This window comes from Malaya genurostris, chromosome 3 (assembly GCF_030247185.1).
Source record: "Malaya genurostris strain Urasoe2022 chromosome 3, Malgen_1.1, whole genome shotgun sequence".
NCBI classification, from domain to species: domain Eukaryota; kingdom Metazoa; phylum Arthropoda; class Insecta; order Diptera; family Culicidae; genus Malaya; species Malaya genurostris.
The window spans coordinates 168,827,114-168,848,724 of NC_080572.1; positions in this window are offsets into that span (position 1 = coordinate 168,827,114).

The window sequence follows — 21,611 nt, forward strand, 5'->3', positions numbered from 1 at the left end:
TGAATGTGTGTGAATCCAAGTCTCGCTAATTTAGCAACGGCTATTTTATGATTTATTTTATCAAAATCAGCTGAGAAATCCGTGTATATAGCAATTATGATATTATATTATCGAGAATTTTTGGTGCGAACGGAATCGTTCTAGGCATGGAATCATTCTTTATGCTAGAAATGGATCGAGTTGAGATGATTTCAAACAAAATTTATCCAACTGCTCTAGATTCCCCTAAACAATGATACACACAGGCACGCTCCAAAGTAAACAAACCGGAAGCAAAACGATTTATTATATCCGAATGACTTTTATTTTGTCACGGTGACATCAACAAAAATATTTTTTGCTACATTCTAATGACCGTGGTATCAAGTGTTGAAGATCTCAATTCGCGCTTGCCGTCTCCTGTCCGTGAAACATTGAAAATGGCCTTAAGCTCGGTTTAGTTCACTTGCAGATATAAATTTTCGCCATTAATCTGCCAACTGCCGCCGCTTCCAGCACTAGGGTTTATGTGACCGACCCTCACTCAGGGCCTTGGTAGCAAGGATCGCGCGGAAAAAAAAGATGGTACAGCACAAACGAAGCGCGAAAAAACAACACATTCCGTTCCCCCAATGTTTTGTACCACGCGGAGCTTGTGTAAATCGTGTGAAAAATTGTAATCTTTCCTATTGGATAAACATCGCGTTGTTTTGATAGACGGATCTGCTTCGGCGAAAGGACATGCCTTGTGGCGCTGCAAACAGTCTCCATGGTTGGGCAAATTTTCTTCATGACTGAAAGCAATTCCTTATCTTTTTATAGTGTGGCCAGTTTGCAATGGTCACTAAAAAGATTGATGAGAATTTTAATAGGAGTTGTTCAATAATCTTGCCATTTCTCTCAATGGGAAACCCTTTCTGATCCCTTTTTATTGACGTTGGACTGATGGATGTAGCGAATTATAAAATATAAAAGTATAAAAATTTCGCATGATAGGCAGCTACTTTGCTGGTTATAGCACAATTACGGTGAAGGAGAGCAAATTTCACCCTAATGTTCAGCTGAAATTTGTATAGGGTTACATGCACTACGTGAAACTAAAATTCAAGTTATTGTATACATTACAATACCAAAATTCAATGCGGGAACCTAAGTTTAATTGTATGAATCTTTACTAAAAAATAAAATCTTGATAACAGTTTCAATGAAGTTTTAAAGTTGGTTTTAGATGATTAATTGATAAACTCTATTCAGTTCAGTTAAACCGGTACCCGATATCCGGTTCCGGAAGTACCAGGAATAGTGAAAAATGGAATTCATTCCGATTTCTCAGAGATGCCTCAACCGATTTTCATAAACTTAAATTCAAATAAAAGGTCTTATAGTTACGTATGTTTTTAAAGAGCTTCACGCGGATCTGATTTCAGGTTCTAGTATTATAGGATGATGACTGTTAAACAGTCAAGCCTTCGTTTAAAATGAGTATGTAGATAATTTTTTCGGTTTCAAACTAACGATATCAAACTTTTCGGTAACGAAATCATGAAATTATAAAGCCATAGTGCTCAAGGAAGAGCAAGGATGTGAAGATAAAGTGCGGAAAAGTGAGACGTGACAAAGGTCATTAAAGTAAGCAGAAGGCTTCTCGTATGTAAACTTTTACCTTCTACCAGAGAAGTCGAAATAGGCATCATAGCGATACGAATCATCCGAGTCTCTGATATGTTAGAAAGTAAAGGAAAAGGTCGTTTACTATCCGAACCGGCAAATATAAATTTACGAGAAGTTGTCACATTCTGCCCACGATAGTAAATGGCAAACGACCTGTGCCTTTACTTCTATATAATGTGTTCACATTATTCAAGTCAACAAAATATTTTCTACACGGAGAACCCTTCGATCATAAAATTGCGATATCGCAGTTTTTGATTTTTGCGATAGTTGATTTAAGTAATTTATTTTTGATTCAACCAATATGGTTTTTGATTTGCATATATTCAAGTAGTTGAAAAATATGTTGTTTTGAATGCTGTCAAATGCCGGAGACAGTTGAAAGCAAAACAATAATTGCAATGCAAAATCAACAACTGTTTTAGTTGAAATCTGTTCGCGTCGCTTTAAAATGTCAATGAAAACAACATCGATGGTTAAAGCGTTTGGTGAAATTGTGTTCATTCGATTTGAGAAATTTATGATAACAAGTGTTTATCTAACAGCGGTGTTGTGATAAAGTTAACCTTGTTTAAGATGAAAAAGATTTGGTGAAAAATTAGAAAATGTTAATGAATGATCATCTCGTAATCTTTCAGGTATGCGCAAAAATTTTATGCTTCAAATTCGATCATTGATTTATTTCCAGCAGACTGTTTTACTTCCAGCTGTTTGATACCGATGATGATGTTCATGCATTAGCAATAAAACGCTTTTTGACATGAATTTAATTTATGAAAGTAACAGGAGCGAAGGGTTTCAAACACACAGAACGCACTGCGATTGAATGGCGCGTTTGAATTGCCGTCGCAAAATTTCAATTTCCAGCGGTTGATGCACACAAGCTCATATAAATTGACTGAAATTTTCGCAAATCATTAACATTATTCGAATTGATTCAACTATTTGCAATGTCTAAAACAAATAAAACCGATTTATTTTTCAACTAACAGAATTTTGTTTCAATAACAACACCAGTTATTTCAACTAAAATATTTGTTGAAATTGAAAGGTATGTGTCCTCACTAATTGACAGCATTTTTTTTTTTCAAACAGTTAAATTAGTTGTTTCAACCATCGTTTCTGCTAATCGAAAAACAAAAATGACAGTTTAGTGAAAACAACAATCGATTAGTTGTACCAAATTTTAACCAATCGAATTCAGAAAATCAACTAATATTCTGGTTGAAATGGGATCGCGGGTGGTTCCGTGTACGTTTAATTTTCGTTACCTTTATGTAGAGAAAACGAACTGATAGCTATCTGAAACAATGCAGATACTGTATGTATGTTGTCTTGTAATATCTATGTTACTGCTATATCAATTCACAGTAACCATTCTCACATACGCCATTACGTGCTCATAATAGCTTCGCAAATAATCTTATTTTCAACTAGTAGCCAAAACATGTATGTAATTAAATATATGTTTGAATTAAGTAACGATAACTTATATCGATAATTTGGTAACTAATTATGTTATAAAGAAACATTGTTATCACATTATTTTAACCAGTGTAACATGAAAAACATGTTTGTGCTCTTGTTGCAATATAGTTTGAACTTAGGCGTATCAGAACTAGTGACGGATTGCTACTTGGGCTACTACCCATTCCCGGATCCAATTTCGGAAATTGAGCATATTTTCAACTTTTCGTTTTAATGTGATATAAAAAACGGTTATTCTAATCAGATACAATATTGTTGCTATGGAACTAAGATCAAATATCACGGAAAAAAAAATCGACAAATGTGTTGTACTGCTTTTATAGCAACGCAAAAATTTAAAGTGAATCCTCAGATTTTTCATTTCAACCTTGACGCCTAGGCACAGTGGGGTAAATGGATGAAAAACGTTACTTTACTCAATAATTTTCACAAATCTAAGGAAATATTTTTAAATTGAGCATTTCTTATGCAAAAATTACCCTACAATCAATTGATGACTCAAAACGGCCGTTTCGTCTATTTTTTCTGACTTTAATTCAAAGAATAACTGTAAAGCTCTAATAAAAACGAGTTATACTAACCAAAATGTACTCCTGAGATATTTGTAAGTTCAATAAATATGTTGTTGCTAATTAGAACGACCGCAAATAACTTTATTCTTGTTTCCTCCAAATTCTCTAGCATAATTTTACAGTAAAATTTGGTTACTGTGTTTGGAATAATTATGGTTAACCAACACAGTTCTCTGTTTCGTATATAATTCCATGAATTATTTATTAGTTTCCATGATCTCATTAATAGCTTTACCACATTTTTTGCTCAAATTTAGTTTCAAGTTGAAATCTTATCTATAATCTTGAATCTGATCCAATAAGCCTCACCAGCATTGGTTCATATTACATAGAGAGCTTCAGTGATCCAACAACACACAGTAAGATTTTCAGTACTATCCCAACCCGTTTTACCCTAAATTATATTATAAGCTGTATCTTTAGTTAAACTTTCTCTCGCATTTAAGGCATCTGCGTTCCACATTTTCTACGTAATATGGACCAATATTGATAGGTCGTATTGGATCTGCTTCATGATTGTTGGTCAAAATTCAACTGAATATTATAACATTAATAAAATAGGGGCGAAACGGAAGAACGAGAAATCGATTGTTTTCGGTTTTTTTTGCACAAAACACGCCGATCCAGTACAAAAAGGGAATTTGGCGTAAAAAATCAATTATGTGATGTATTCGAAGATACCCTTTGGACGAAATGACCTATTCGGTGAAACGACCTACGGCGAAATGGCATTCGGCGAATTGACCCGCTCCCAGCATTTCGTGCGGTTTTTCTAAATATGTGGAATCGATTTTCAGACTATTTCGCTCAAAACAAATTGTTTTGTGGTCAGCTCCGAAAACAGCGTCGCATTTTTGGCCTAATTTCCCCCACTAGGCAAAGGTTTTAGCATATAATATGAATGGAAGTACCGCTACCCTACTCACATTTGAAGGTCATCTAAGGTGTACTTAACTTTGACGTTTTACTTATCCCATGATCTTATGAAATTTGTTACTGAATGTCTATTCTAGAAAAAAAAAAATATCAAGGGAAAATTAGATTCATCTGTGTATGTACTTGAATTTTTTGGAAGATTTCGATAACATTTGTCTCTACCGTACATTTTTTAAACTAATATTTTTTCACGACAGTGTGCAATGCTGAAAAGATGTTTTATGAGTAATGTGCACGTATTGTTGCCTGCAAATTAAGTTTAGGGTGAATACCTGCCTTACGCAAGCCGATTAAGTTTCACAATGAGCTAGAATTGTTACCCACAGCTCAAATCGTTTTCCTGCAGCGATAGCTGATTCGATAAACCTTACTTTCACTGGTGCTCGATGGCCATTTATGGCAAAAACCTGCGAGGGAGTCAGGCTATTCAAACAGAATCCGGACTTTTTTGCTTCTGCCAGCGGAACGTTTCTCCTTTTCTCCGATTCGCAGTGGTCCTCTGGTCTATGGACTCCTGCGGCGAGATCGAAGGAACGTTCTAACCGAGAAAGAGGGTACATTATTATATGAACTTATCAACCCCTGTTTATTATGTTCCGTTATCTGTTTACGCTTTCCGCTTGGTATAATCTTACAGCATCATAGAGAACGATCCTTCTAACCCTCCTCGTTCGCCGTATTCATCATGGACTGTTTTAAAATAAATTTCGTTTCAATGTTATTTTATGTAACAGTTTAAAAATACATATTCCCTCGTCCCGAGGCCGGGTGAAGCATTCGATTTAGCTTTCTACCCTCCAAGAAAGTGTGACACGCCGCATGGGTATTGTTAAAAATTTCCCCATCATTCATCAAATTAGCCAAATTGAAATATTCCAATAAAATTCCGTGATTAACTATTTAATTTGATTGCGTTCTTGTTGAAGACACTTGCCGCGTTGGATAAATTTAGGAATGGGGTGAGCAGAGCAGGTTAACGAGGATCGGTAATCCGCATATTGGAGTGAAGGATATCGAAATGATTTCAATTCCAATATTTCGGTTTCATCTGTCCGAAACACCCGGTGCGGTGCGATGTCATAGTAAGCCGTGTCGTTCGGTTTGTCTTTCCGAATCAAAGTAGACACGACTTTCCAACAGGCAATCCGGACTGTCTCCTTCCCGATTGAACGAGTTTTAATTTGTTGCGGTGTGTTGAATGGTGTCGCATTCGTTCCGCTGTGGGATTCGAATCAGAATGAATAACGAAACCAGTCGAGAGCTGGGGATAAAAAGGGACGAAAGGGTTAACCCAAGTGGAATGGAATCCTAATTGAAATAATGTAGTGAAAATGGAGTGCTAATTGAAGAACGTGTGTGTTGTGATTCAACCTGTTCTCAAGTTTGGGTATCAAGATATTACCATTCGTGGCGTAATGTTTGACATTAGGAATAATGTTGGATATATTCAGTTTAAGTTCTGAAGTGTACGATTGGTAATAGAGTGGTTACTATCTTGATCAGAGGTTTGCGTATCTGAATTGTGTTCATTTCATCCTTTAGTTAATCGAGTTGAAATGAGAATTTGAATTTTGTTTGTTAACAGTTTCATTCATGCGCCATGAGAATATAGTAAAACTTTATTCTTGCATACAATTACACTTTTCAGTCCCCATTTAATTCTACTGTTCCACTGTCATATCACTACAAGTTAACTATAGGTATAACAAATGTTACAATACAGACACGTATTTCGACCGTTATTTACAGTCATCACCAATGTATCAAAGATTTATTAGTGAATAAAGATTAAAGCTTCATGTGAAGGTTTGATACACTGATGTTGACCGTAACTAAATGTGCATATACGAACACAGATAAAAATCCATTGCCGGTACCATGATTTAAAAAAATTTGAAAATCATGAAACATGTCTTCTCATGAGATCACACCTATGGGGTGTTTTTTTAAATTCACTTTGTACAAGAATGGGCAAAACCTAATCTTGTGAATCTCTTGTTGTATTCAAGGCAGGAACATAATTTTTTCTCTATACCATCGGAAATATGTTTAGCAGTTCATGATAAAATTTTCAGTAGTCCGAGATAAATACAAACAACTAAAAATTGAGAAATCGCATTTCAGTCGCAAAAATTGAACGAATCATCACACAAAGCGCATCGTGCAAAACCGACACATAGAAATATGGAATATTTTTAGTGATCGAGTGCAGTGAGCTTACTAAACGGGTAAAAATCCAATGCCGGTACCATGATTAAAAATCATGATATGATGAATCATGTCTATCTTGAATAATAAGTCATGATTTCATGAGCAAAATGATTGGTATCATGCACAATAACACATCTTTCATGAAAATTTTCATGATATCAATCATTTTGCTTATAAAATTCCATGAGAAGGCATGGTTCATGATTTCATGATTAGAAAATCATGGTACCTGTAATAGATTTTATCTGTGTACACGTTTCGCTAACTACATTTCAAGTGGAATTTAAAGTGGAAGCATCGGGCAACTCATCAGATCGATTAATAACATACCGCGTTGGAAACGTCATTCCAAGACAATTTTACTATGGAACATTAGACACTAAAAGAACGCGCCAAATGGATCATCGAGAACGAGGCCAACTTTTGGCGAAAAATCATCTTGTCAGACGTCTTAACGTGAAATGGATGCGTTATTAAGCAAAATTGTCGGTTCTATGTCAATTAATTGGGGAACAGCTTCTATACGACCAAAAAGTTATAGTTTTGTGTGGTGTTTGTGCGGATATAATGATTAGTCCCTATTTTTTTCAAGACGATTTTGGAGCAACGAAAACTGTTAATGGCGATAGTTATCGAGTCACAATAAATGATTTTGTGAACAATGGACTGTGAAAATCGTTTGAATTGCTACTGGTTTCAACAGGACGGTGCAACATGCCATGCAGCTTGACTAATAATCGATTTGCTACGATGATTGTTCGCCGGGCGAGTCATATCGAAAAACAGTGATTTTGACTGGCTCCCGAGATCACCCGATATGACGCCACCAGGCTTTTTAGTGGGTCTATTTGAAATCCAAGGAATACGCTGATAAGCCAAGAACCACAGTTCAAGTCGTCGCCATATCGACCGATATATTGGCACATTTTATAAAAAGCAAAGTCTTGGCATTACATTCCTTTTGTGGAACTTGGCCTTTCTGTTTCAACAGACTTCGCAGCCTATTCATAGCATACAGAATCGTTGCATGGCTAGTACTACGATTCTATTGACACTAAGAATCTTTCCAGGTCGGGGCTCGAGAGCATATGACAACTGGCTTGTAAGACCAGCGCCCTATGCATTGAACCGCCAACCCGGGCACATTTTATACTCTAGGCCAAAGGTGACCATTTACGCGATACTGTTTTTAAAAACATAATCCATCTAGCAGTGAGATGATACATTTTTTTTTCAATCAGCATGTGTTTTTCGCGTGAATATTCTTCGTTGTGCTTAGTTTCCATGATATTATTTTAATGACCGTCGTTTAAAATAAATTGAAATTAAAATTTTGGAACTGTAAGACGAATCGAAGATAGAAATAGTATGAAACCTTAAAATTATTCCTTTCAATCTAAACGTGTGACAATCGATTAAGCATTCCATGAGATGTAGAAGTAAGTTCCTCTTTAAAGTTTGTGTCACGGTTTGAATTTTAAAAACTCAACACCCTATAATTTCAAAATTTGAAGTCGGAACTGGATAAAATTCACCAATTTTATATGGGACCATAAGCTTATTTTAATTTGAATTTTTTTTATCAAATTAGTTTTGACCTTCTTTAAGCTTATCTATTCCGAATACTTTCGGAAACGGAATTCGGAAATCGGTGTAGCCGAGGTCAATTAAATTCGCCTACTGGATTGTTAACCATCTCATTAGATTCATAATTTTTGAAAATCAGTGTTGCCATCGTAGTGCGTTCCACATAAAACCTTCCGTATCGAAAACCGAATACCGGTAAAACTGAAATAAGTTTATTTGGTCGTCGACTCTCAAAACTGTGAACTATGTGAAATTTTTACACTAATCACCCTGTATCTTCTGAACCAGAAGTCGGATCTGATTAAAAAACAAGCAGTTTTTATGGGACCTCAAGACTTTTTATTTGAATTTTAAAGTGACGAAATCGGTTCAGCCATTTACTAGCAAAATGAGTGACATTGTTTTAATTTCATTACATATACACTCTTAGAAAAAATGAAATTTACGCTTGACGTGAATCCAAATATGCCGTAATTTCTTTGGTGATGCCATAATATTACATCTACTAACATGTAAAAATTAATTTAGCGTCTGTATTGATGTAAGCTTCAGCTAAATTAACTGTGAAGTTAAAGATATGACCCATCTTTACATGCTTTGAATTGTGAATTTTAGTGAATTGCGACGCTCCTTTTATGTGCATCTATAGAGATGTAAATTTTTCTAAGTGTGTATCATTATGTAGTTCCGGAACCAGAAGTAGGATCCAAATGAAATTCAAAAACCTTATATGGGAGCATGGGACTGTTCATATGAGTAGTGTGTAGTGTGTAGAAATCAGTTAAGCCATCTCCGAGAATGAATTAATGAATTAATGAATTTTTCACACACAAATTAGCTTATCTTCTTCGAATGGTATAACGGTGTAAGAAGTTGTGTTCGTTCCGCAGTTATTTTTGCAAGCAGTATCAATCAATATAAATATGAAATTGCTCTGAATTAGAAAATACTGCCATCATTCTAATACGACGATGATTTTGAGGTAGTCTGGAACATACCAGTCGCGATGTCCCAAAGGATAATTCGTTAAAGTTTTCCTCTATTGAGTATGTAAAACTACAAAAAACTACTTTAAGATTGTTTGTTGTATTTTATGCTCTCATTTGTTCGTATTATATGATTAAATAGTGAAATATTTTATGTCGTCAATAAATCATACTTTAGTATAGATACACCACTAATACGAATGATTATCTATATGCGGCAGAGTGAAAGAAGCATGTCAGTTTTATTCTACGTTCACCAGTAAGGAGTGTATCGATAAGTAGTTAGCAACATTCAAACAGTTATTACTCTGAAATGGCTTAATTTTTCGCAGCGTGTTTTGCGGTAAACAAACATTACATGTCAATAACAGCTGCGCAATCGATTGGTTTCGGTACGGTTTATCGTTTTAATGATGAGTCGAATTGATCCGGAAACGCGAAAGAAAATTCTGCACACTTGGTGCTCAGAAAGTGGTGTCACGTACAACGAAATTGCAAAACGGGTGAAAGTGCAGCACACCAGTGTCAAAAATATTATCGAGAAGTTCGGTAAGACCCTTTCCATGATGGATTTGCCCCGATCCGGTAGAAAATCGGGTCCCAGCCAGCCCGACCGGGACTTAAAAGTGGTTGAGTACATCAGGAAAAACCCATCGGCGTCGACGCGGGATTTGGCCAAGCAGTTCAACACCAGCATCGGGATGATTCAACGGATCAAAGTTCGGAGCTCCCTGAAAACGTACAAGAAACAGAAGGTGCCGAAAAAGTTCCTGGTACAGCAAGTTCAGGCCAAAACAAGAGCGCGAAAACTGTATAACCGGATTCTACAGAATAAAGACGGATGCATTCTGATCGATGACGAAACCTACGCCAAGGAAGACTCTCGAGCGCTGCCCGGACCGCAATGTTATATGAAATCGGTGTACCTGGACGACGCTGACACCACGGTTGCGATGGAAAAGTTTGGGCAGAAGGTGTTGGTCTGGCAAATAATTTGTACCTGTGGTTTGCGGTCGTCGATTTTCTTCACAAAGGACACAATTAAGGGCTGATGACAGTACCGTAAAGTGGTAGTTTTTTTTTGCTATTTTCCCGTTTCAAATTAAATTTTCTTGAAAACGGTGCAGAATATAGAAAAACCCACCTGACAATGTCTTCGAAATTTAGTTAGAATATTTTGTGAAATTTTCAGAATGATTCATTGAGTTTAGCGGTCATGTTGTATTTTTTACTGACTGAAGAACTGCTGAAAATTGGAACGCTCGGAAATGCATATCTCTACTTGTTCATCGAATATCTCGGATTTGAAGGCTTGTATCATAAATCTACCGTGACAAAGTCTAGATAATTTAGTTTAGATGCGATTAGTACATAAAAACATATATGTTATCGCGATAAAAATAAAGTCTTGTATTTTTCTGTGAAACAAAGTCAGTTTCAATGCATCGACCATTTTTTTTCGCTTTGGTTTCCTGATAGCATTCTGAAAAAGGAGAGAGAAATAAAATTGGCACGACAAGGCTGCCAAACACACAGACATTCAATCTTCGTGAAAGTTGAATATTTTTTCATTGTTCATTGGAATCCATGTAATGTCCAACCCATACGATAGATTAATGTGATAAAACTTCTCATCAAAATAATAAAATGTACGCTGGCAACCCGGTACAGTTTTGCTCATATACGAGAGAGTACAAGAGAAAAACGATGCGCAAATGAAATTGAGCGAGCCACGTGGTCGATTTAAAACTTAACACGTGGCTCTCTGTCCTCAGACCTTAACGCCAAGGTGTACGAGGGAGAATGTTTGAAGAAGAGAATGCTGCCACTGTACAGAAAGCATAAGGCTCCTCCTCTCTTATGGCCGGATTTGGCTTCAGCCCACTACGCCAACTCCGTTCTACAGTGGTTGTCAAAAAATAATGTACAATTCGTGGAAAAGGACATCAACCCACCGAACAGCCCGGATCTTCGGCCAATTGAATTGGGCAATTGTCAAGCGGCACTTTCGGAAGGAAGGTACAGTGTCCCAAAACATGCAGGAGTTAAAAAAACAGGACAGCTGCCACCAGGAAAGTCACAAAAGTAATTGTGCAGAATTTAATGAAGAATGTCAAGCCCAAAGTGCGAGCGTTTCACAGAAACTAGGATTTTCTTCAATATAATCAGTGAAATGCATAAAAATGTAATTTTTCTACAATATATCGAAAACTGATGTTAAAATATGTTTTTTTCGCTTTTTTATTCAATAATCAATGTTGCTAACTACTTTTCGAGACACCCCCTACTGTCAGTGAAATTACCTACCCGTCTTCTTTTACGGAATGGCTCAGAAAAACCGTAATCAAAATTTTGTTTTCTAGGAACGCAATGTAGTGTTCTCTGCACCGAACTGTGACGGAAGTTAAGAATTAGATTTATATTGAAAATCCCAACGTGGAAAACCATGTGCCAACCCTGGCCAATCATCGACACGACTTCTGTACATTTCACAATTCACTCACTTATTAGACTAATCAATGAAAAGATGCCTGACGGAAATAAATTTAACAGATGCAATAGTGTATTTGCTTATTGTCTCAAAAATGCCGATAATAGCAGACGAATTTGCGTGTAGAGCTATGCATTCGTTTCCGCAACAAAAAAAAAACACACACACACACACAAAGTCTATGAATAGCATTGTTGAAGATACCACCCTCAGTACAGTGTTTCGTTACGGATATCAGAGCCAGGCGATTATCAATATACGACAAGATAAAAAACTAAACACAAATCAGGATCAATTCGTCAATCGTACGCATCAAATTGTTTCTAGGTTGCACGATAGATTTATCATGTATTACGTATGGCCAGGGATATCAAAATATCATTAGTTTCGAATCAGATCCGGCTATGCTACAACACGTGGATCAAGATGGATGCGGCCGTCTCTAGGTGATGGTGAATCCGAATGATAAATTGAGATATCTATTTTTTACGCCGGACGAATGAGAAACATCATTATGATCGTTTCATTTTACTGGAAATTGAGATGTGGACGTCAAACACGAGAAAATAGTTATTTTCCTTTCGATGCGTTATACTTCGCTACAAATCTCGTGCGAGATTAAATTATAATATTTTTTCTTCCGCTTTGGTGATGAACGTTGTGCTAGATTGCGGGCTTTTCCGTCAACTAAGCCGAGGTATTTTTCACTTTAGTTTCCACACCACTGGAAATGACGTGAATGTCAGATTGTACTCCGCAAACAATCCATCATTCATACTGTGCGTAAATGTGTTGTTTGTGAATTTTCAACCTATCTCGGCACGATGCGGCTCGAATTTTTATGCACTAAATGAAGCGCAAAAGTACTGATTGATTATGATAGATATCATCACTTGGCTATTCATTGACGGTTGTATTTTCATAAGAAGGATCAAGAGGTTTATTTTCGTTATTTTGTTATTTTCAATGAGGTTTTGATAAGAGTTTGAGTGCGTCTGGATGATTCTTGAATGATTTATATGAGCAATTCCAGAAATGCTTAGCAAGTCATCAAACTTCACATACTCCATATACATATACACTGAATATACTCTGAAAAGCGAGTTGAGCACTTTTTAAAGATTTAAAAAATCAACCGAAAAACTAAAATTTGAAAAACGTCTCTTTAATGTTTCACTTAAAATCCACATTTCATAAAAAATTGATTAGTGAGAATTGAAAAATGAAGAAGTTACAACTAAAGAAATTTACAAACGTTTACAAAACTTTAAGTTTTTTATGAAAAATAATTATTCAAACGCTACAGATTAAACGAAATTAGTTGATCTATGTTGAATGATCACAGGTTTTCATCACTGAACTTACAAACTTCACAAGGATATGTGATTGTGATGTTTACAAAAATGCCGGTACATTCGGATGGGTTTCACCCCAAAATAGCATCCGATAAAATACTCAAAATGTAACTGGAAAAACCCGAATGGCACGTGTTCATGCTTTGCCAGCTACTTTACGCAGTTAGTTCTATTCAAAGAACCGTTCGACTCTAACACATGCTTAACTCTAGAACGCTCTCGTGATTTTTTCTGTGTTTGAAATCTGTCTAAAATTACTAAATTTCTCAAAATTACTCCATTCCAAAATCTATCACAAAAAGCCTCTAAATACGTCAAAATTTCCTTTTTACCTCAATTTAGCTATAACTCCTGCATTTCACAACGGATTTGCGGAATATTTTTGCGGTATTGTAAAGGCTTTTAAATTGTTTTTTTTGGGGAATGATTTTTTTCCTAAACAGGCAAAAACTGTGTTTATTCCGATATATTTGTAAGCAGCGATTGTTGGTATTTTTTAACGCCATATGTAGGCTGAGCTATTGTATATTACTTATGCAAAAGATAGAATGGTGGGCTGCAGAGGATGAGAAATTATGTGTTGCAAGATATTAAACGTCCCGGGTCGGCGGTTCAATGCATAGGGCGCTGGTCTTACAATCCAGTTGTCGTATATTCAAGCCCCGACCTGGAAGGATTCGTAGTGTCAGTAGAATCGTAGCATCAGCCATGCACTGGTTCTGTACACTCTGAATCGACTGCGAAGTCTGTTGAAACAGAAGGTCAAATTCCACTACAGGAATGTAATACCAAGGCTTTTAAGATATTAAACGTTGGTGTTGCATGGTATGAAACATTTTTATTCTAGTATAACGAATGTGTTTTGTCTCTTTTATTCATGAAGCCAAAAATATCGACATCATTTCACTCGTCCTTGTCACTAATTTATTGATTTTTCATCAAATGGTTACTTTTATGTACAAGATACACATTGCCACACGGTTAAAAATGATGAGTTATTGCTCATGATATAAATCATTTTGCTCATGAAATCGTCAGTAATAGGTGTGATCTCATAAGAAGGCATGTTTCATGACTTTCATAATTCCTTGATTATGGTACCGGCAATGGATTTGTATCCATGTATTGTTCAGTAATAGGGTAACAGAGGTATTTTGGCCACTTCATATATTTTGGCCCACCTAACAAACTATATGGATTCAATCGATCTTAGGTAACCCATGTTGCATCAGTTTGAAGCTAATCACATTAAATTACCTATTGCGGAAGGATTTTTCAAAGATATTAAAACATTTGGTGGATATTTTTACAAAGTGGGCCAAAATAAAATCGATCCTAAAGCGGGCCAAAATACCTCTGTTACCCTACATGTAGCTAAAAATATCCTTTACATTTTTTCACTATGTTTAGATATTTTCCTCACAAAAAAGTTATATTAAAATTTCCTCTTTTTTTATTTTCAATAAAACACCTACGTTAGGTGCTCTCTTGGGGAGGGCTGCCACATATACTGATTAACCGGTTTTTTAAGATTTTTCAGATAAATTCGGGACCATGATTCCGTATATACATATTACAGATTTCTAACCAGAAATACAGATTTTACAGATATTTGATAGTAGTAATTTTTTTTTAAAAGATATTTTATTCAGGCCTATTTGGGTACAAGCTTTACGTGGCCGATTTAGCTGAGTTTTTAAATATTTTTTTTTGTATTGGATCTCGTTGTCACCCTTTTTCTAGGGGGAGAGGAGCTTCCATTTTCCTCCTGCGAGGATTGAGGGGCAGTTTGTTCGTGGTTCGTCTCGTCATCCATTGCCGTGGTATTGTTGTTGATTTCGTTGCTAGTTGCTGTAGATGCGCCTTGTTGTACATTGTTTGCAGTTGCTGGGTGGTTAGATGGTAAGCTGTTAACTGCAGCTGGTGTACTTTGTTCTATAGGGGTTACGTTGGATGGTTTCGTTGAAGGGGATACTTCCCTGTTGTTGGTGACTGTCACAGGTGTACTGGGGTTGCTTGGGGTTGATGTGAAGGAAGCACCGTTGTCCTTTGGTATAGTTGTCTCCTTGTCCGGTTTATCACATGGCTTACCGTAGTGAACAGCTTTTTGGCAATATTGACATGTGGCCATCTGATTGTCATAGGTAACAAGTGATTTGCACGGGATTCTTGTATCCTGACCGAATGTCACATAAGAAGGTATAGGCCTCACAACGTACGCCATTTAGAATACCGGGAAAAAAAATTCTTCCACTTTTCTTTTTCGATAGAGAGAAACTCTCCGTATTGGGACATAGTTTTGCGAATATAAGGATCGATGACGCTTGAGGGAAGATCATGCACACGCACTTCTGTAGCACTATCTTCCATATATACTGGAATGTTGTACTTGATATTTTCATGCTCCACATAGTGCACATTATTATTGTCTTTAGTGAATTGAATTGCATCCAACTCTTTATAGAACTGGGTATAAACAACATTATTGGTCTTATTGCATTGAAGTAAATGCACACGTTTAATGTCTAGATGCATTTGCTCCTTAAGCAAACCTTCAAGTTCTCGTATCGAAGATCGAATTTTGCACTGTCTGAAGTCAACAACAATTGTATTCTTTCGTACCGACGGTAGCTTTTGTTCGTTTGGTTCACTCATTTTCGAGGTCTATTGTTCACTACACAATACTGTACTTGGTTTCTTCTGTCCCCAACGTAAGCGGTTTTGTTTTATCGACTGACTTGGATGAGATGTAAACCCGAACGTGATAGTGGTAATTGAAAACTCAATAATGAACGAGTTAAAATATAATAAATAATAGCGCTGTCATCTTTATCCTGATAGTGTAAAAAAAATTTAAAACAATTAAAAGAGAATACCTAGGGCGGTAAATACTACTACTAATTCCATCTGTCAATCACGGTTTTGCTATGTTGACTTTGTCTTGCAATTATTATAGAGTAGTTCTTTATGCTTTCTAAAATTTATTCTGATAAGAATTAGACGTTGGCCTTGGTCGCTATGGGAGGTAGTTAAAAAGTAAAGATTGACAATTACCTAATAATATATGGAAGTGAAAATATACAGCTGTCAGTTTCAGATTGGATTTTCAATATTTTTCTTCAAAACATCATTCCGAAACGCATCAACGCAGAAATCACTTCCAACGTTTTAACTACAACATTATCAAAGTCAGACGAATACAGTTCTGGTTTCTTTAAATTACTTTCTTTTTACGTTGTGTTTCAATTCCTTATTATTTTGATATAATATATATTTTCAATACCGATTTTCGATCCTTTTCAATTCAGATTTTTGATCCCTCGATCCAGATTTACAGAGATTTTTCTCTTAAAAAAATACTCATTTCTACTTCAGTCCAAATACACGATATTGTCAACATAGGCAAGTAAATCAAAGGCAAGAATTTATAAAGCGATAACGGTCACTTTATTTGCTATTCATTTTTTTCCATTTTTAAAGAAAAGCTCGAATACCTCTAAAAATAATTGTTCGTTTTTGGAACTATTTACGATGTCACCATATCAGAGGAACTATTAATCAGCCGCAGACACCAGAAAGACATAAGTTTGCCGAAATTAATGAAAGTGTGTAAGTTTGGGCGTCTATCCACTATAACCTTGTTAAATGATGTTCTCTACAACACTGAGAAAGCTTTCTTACAAAATCTATCTTGTTTGGTAGCTTTCATATTTTTTATACTGAAGAGAATAAAGTCAAATTTTTAAAGTTTTACCTTTCTCATATAGAAAGGTTTTGTAATCACTTCAAAATCCGATTAGTAAAAATTATGTCATGTCATATACCATTCGACTCAGTTAGCCGAGCTGAGCAATGTCTGTGTGTGTATGTGTCAAATAATTTCACTAGTTTTTCCCAGAGATGACCAAACAAAATTTGATTTCCGGTTCCGGTAAAGTGTGTTAAAAATTGTATACCATCACTTGAGGCAGCGAAGCAACTGGACTCAAAACTACACCAATCGGTAGCTATTATCAGTAGCAGCCAAAAAAACTGATTCCGGCTATCCTGGTTCCCGGTTTCCGGTTCTGGAAGCACCGAAACTAGTGGTCATATGTTACAAAAAGGATCTCACACACTTTTTTCATCGTTCGAACGAATTTCACAAAATTAAATGGTTCAAATGAAATCCAGAATTATAGGGGAAAATGTGTTAAATATTGTACACCGTCACTTAAAGCGACTAAACAAAAAATAAAAATAAAAATTTCTAAATTAACCTCTGAACTACTTCAATCGATAGCCATTTTCAGTAGGCAGCCAAGCACATCGATTCCGAGGCCTGGGTCGGTGGTTCAATGCATAAGACGCTGGTCTCATGAGCCCAGGAAAGATTCTAAGTGTCAGTAACAGGGATGGCATGTAGAAAGCCATGTCGACTATTCTACACTTTTTTTACGTAGAATACCTTCGGTATAGTACCTAGTCAGGAACAAGGGTATACGGATTTGCAGAAAACTTTGAAATAATGATTTTGAATAAATACATTAAAAATCAATGCGAACTCTAATCGATTTTAGTTTTAAAAATACAAAACGCTTGGATTAAATTATGTATTGTTTTTTTTTGTGACAAATGAGTGAAAATCGATGGATTGTAAATTTATTTTAAACTCAAAATCACAATCATGAAATTCAAAGTTGTCGTAATTTTTGTCAATTGGATCAAATGAACGTAATGTATTACGTACGTAGGTTGTTACTTATGTATTTAGCCTTGGCAACACTTGGTGTTGCTCGGTGGATTTGACGTTTCCATCATAAAGTTTGACATTTTTAACCATTTAAAACATTCTGTCATTTGAGCGCTATTTGTTTTATTTATAGTGAGTTGAAAATTTTACTCCATCAAAAAAATGGAATTGAATCGTGGATTATCAAGAGAAAAGTGCTGCTTCAATCAACTTAGTTCGACTTTTGGCTGTGTAGTACAATCCTATGTGACTGTAAAAAACTGGTATAACGAATTGAATCGTGGTCGTAGTTTGCTTGCCGATGAGTTCAAAGAAGGTCGTCCAAAATCTGTAAAAAATCTGATAATGGAAGATCGTGACGTACCGTGAATTGGAGGCAGCCTTGGGCATTAGTGTGAAAAGAAAATATGTTTTTTTGCATGAACATTTAGTCGTTTTGAAAATCGCGTCTTATCGATTGGTGCAAAGAAATACTGAAAAAAATCAATCGTTGTGCTTCAAAGTTACTGTATAACATCTACATAGGTCAGTTCGCTTTCACATCTCATCCAAGTTAGTCGATATAACGAAACCGCTTACGTTCGGGACGCAAGAAACCAAGTACAGTATTGTGTAGTGAACAATAGAACGACCTCGAACTGAGTGAATCAAACGAACAAAAGCTACCGCCGACACGAAAGAATACAATTGTTGTTGACTTCAGGCAGTGCAAAATTCGACCTTCGATACGAGAACTAGAAGGTTTTCTTGAGGAGCAAATGCATCTTGACATTAAACGTGTGCATTTACTTCAATGCAATAAGACCAATAATGTTGTTTATATCCAGTTCTATAAAGAGTAGGATGCAATTCAATTCGCTAAGGACAATAATAATGTGGACTATGTGGAGCATGAAAATATCAAGTACAACATTCCAGTATATATGGAAGATAGTGCTATAGAAGTGCGTGTTCATGATCTTCCCTCAAGCGTCATCGATCCTTATACTCGCAAAACTTTGTCCCAATACGGAGAGATTCTCTCTATCCACAACAATACCACCGATGCGGCAATGGATGACGAGACGAACCGCGAATAAACTGCCCCTAAATCCTCGCAGGAGGGAAATGGAAGTTCCTTTCCTGCTAGAAAATGGGTGACAACGAGATTCAATACAAAAAAAATATCTAAAAACTCAGCTCAATCGGCCACGTAAAGCTTTAACGCAAATAGGCCTGAATGAAATATTTTTACATAAAAACGTGTTTAATCCACCTAGCAGTGAGATGATACCTATTTTTATCAATCCGCATGTGTTTTTTGCATGAATATTCTTCGGTGTTTAAGTTTTCATGACATTATTTTAATGACCGTCGTTTTAAGCGACAATTTGAGATTTTAATCACTAATTATTCTGTAATGTCGAAACTGCAAATCGGATCGAATTTGAATCTAGAAGTGTAATAATCGATTAAACATGCCATGATATGTGAGTTCCCTTTTAGAGTTTACGGTAATTTAAGGTACTTCCAGAGCTGGTATTCAGGAACCAGTATAACCGAAACAAATTCGTATGGCCATATTACAACAGTTTTGAGTCCAATTTTGAAGCTTTTCGGGATTGTCATCTTCTATATCGGTTTGAATTTTAAAAATTCATCGTCATGTAATTCGAGAACCGGAAGTCATAGCTGGATAAAATTTATTATTTTTTGTATGTATGTATAAAATTAATTATTTTGTATATAAGTTTATTTTAATTTGAATTTTTGTTTCTGAAATTTGATTAGGCTTTTTAGAGAAAAAATTGAGCTTTGAGAAACGATTTTATACTGGAACCGGAATTCTATAATCGATATGGCCGAAGTCAGATAAATTCACCTGAGTAGCTGTATAGTTTACATTTGTTTCAAAATATTTGAAAATCAGTGAAGACATCTTTGAGAAATCATAGCGCAAATTAAATTTTTAGGTGCCTTCTGAATCGACAACTGAAAACCACTAAAACTGAAAAAAGTTATTTTTTTTATCGACTATCCAAATCTGCTAACCCGATAAACCTGATTAATTTATGTGGAATAGACCTTTTTATATCAATCACCCTGTATCCCCGAAACCGGAAGTTGGATCTGACTGAAGAGCAAGATATTTTATAGAATCTTGAAACTTTTCATTTGAATCTTAGTTGATTCTTAGATTTTATTTGAATCTTTGATCGGTTCAGCCATCTACGAGAAGAATGAGTTACACAATTTTGATTTCGTTTCACATATCATCCTGTAGTTCCGGAACCAGAGGTCGGAACCAAACATAATTCAGGAACTTTGTTTGGGAGCATACGACTTTTCATATGAATCTGAATTATTAGAAAATAAATTTTTTGAGAAAATTGAGTAAAATTATTTGTCACACACGCATTTGCTGATCTTGACGAACTGATTCGAATGGTATATGGATGTTATGTTCTTCCAGCATTTATTGCTGTAAGTAGTTTAAAACAATATTATTAAAAAAATCTGTCATCATCTGGCTCATATATGTCATATTCGAACGATTATGTTGCCAAAAACGAACCGTGCTAAAATCGGTCCGAGGCTAAACGTCATGAAAAAGGATGCTGTACACAGTCTTTTTGGTACTTAGAAACAATTGTATGTAACAGAATAAAAAATCGTGTTTTCCGTTGCTCCCAAGCATTGTTTTGTCATGCAATGCTTAAAACTCCTACTGCTGGATAGGGGGAAAAGTCGTTTACACCAAAATTTCGATATCTTCGTTAAAAATGGACGGATTTTTACAATCTATGGCTTGTTGGATAGCTATTACCGTGTGGAATCTAAGTCTGAAAACAGATTCTGTTTTCAAGGTCAATTGTGACAGATACTGTCAAAAAACTGAAAATTTTGACAAAAAACTTCGTATAACTCAAAAAGTAAATATCCGATCTCAAAACCATTCAATAGCGTTTTGGGTGACGGGAAGACCTTTCATTTGCGACTAGTTTGATCAATATCGGTCCAGCCATCTCTGAGATCTCGACCTCTTAGTTGACAACACATATACAGACACACACACACGGACATTTGTTCAGTTCGTCGAGCTGAATCGATTGGTATATGTCATTCGACCCTCCGGGCCTCGGAAAAATTTTCTAAAGTTTGAGCGAATTCTATGCCTATTTTTTTATATATAAAAAAAGGTAAAAAATATCTACATAGGTGAAGAAATATGGATTAGCTCATATAAGTCCGCAACTAAACAGCAGTCGACTTTATGGGTGTTCCAAGGAGAACCAAATCCAACAACAGTTCTTCGAGCTCGAAGCAGTTCAAAGAAAACTGTTGGCTTGTTTTTTGGCATAAACGGACATATCGCTACTGTTGCTTTAGAAACTCGTAAGACTGTCAGTTCTGATTGATATACCACCATTTGTTAACCAGAAGTTTTTCGTGAAATAAGGAGAACAAACGCAAGACGTAAAATCATTCTTCATCACGATAATTCAAGCTCTCACACATTGGCTCAAACAATCGAATATTTGAGCACCCAAAACGTTGAATTGATGTGCCATCCGCTGTATAGTTTTGACTTGGCACTTAACGATTTCTTCCGTGAAGAGTAAA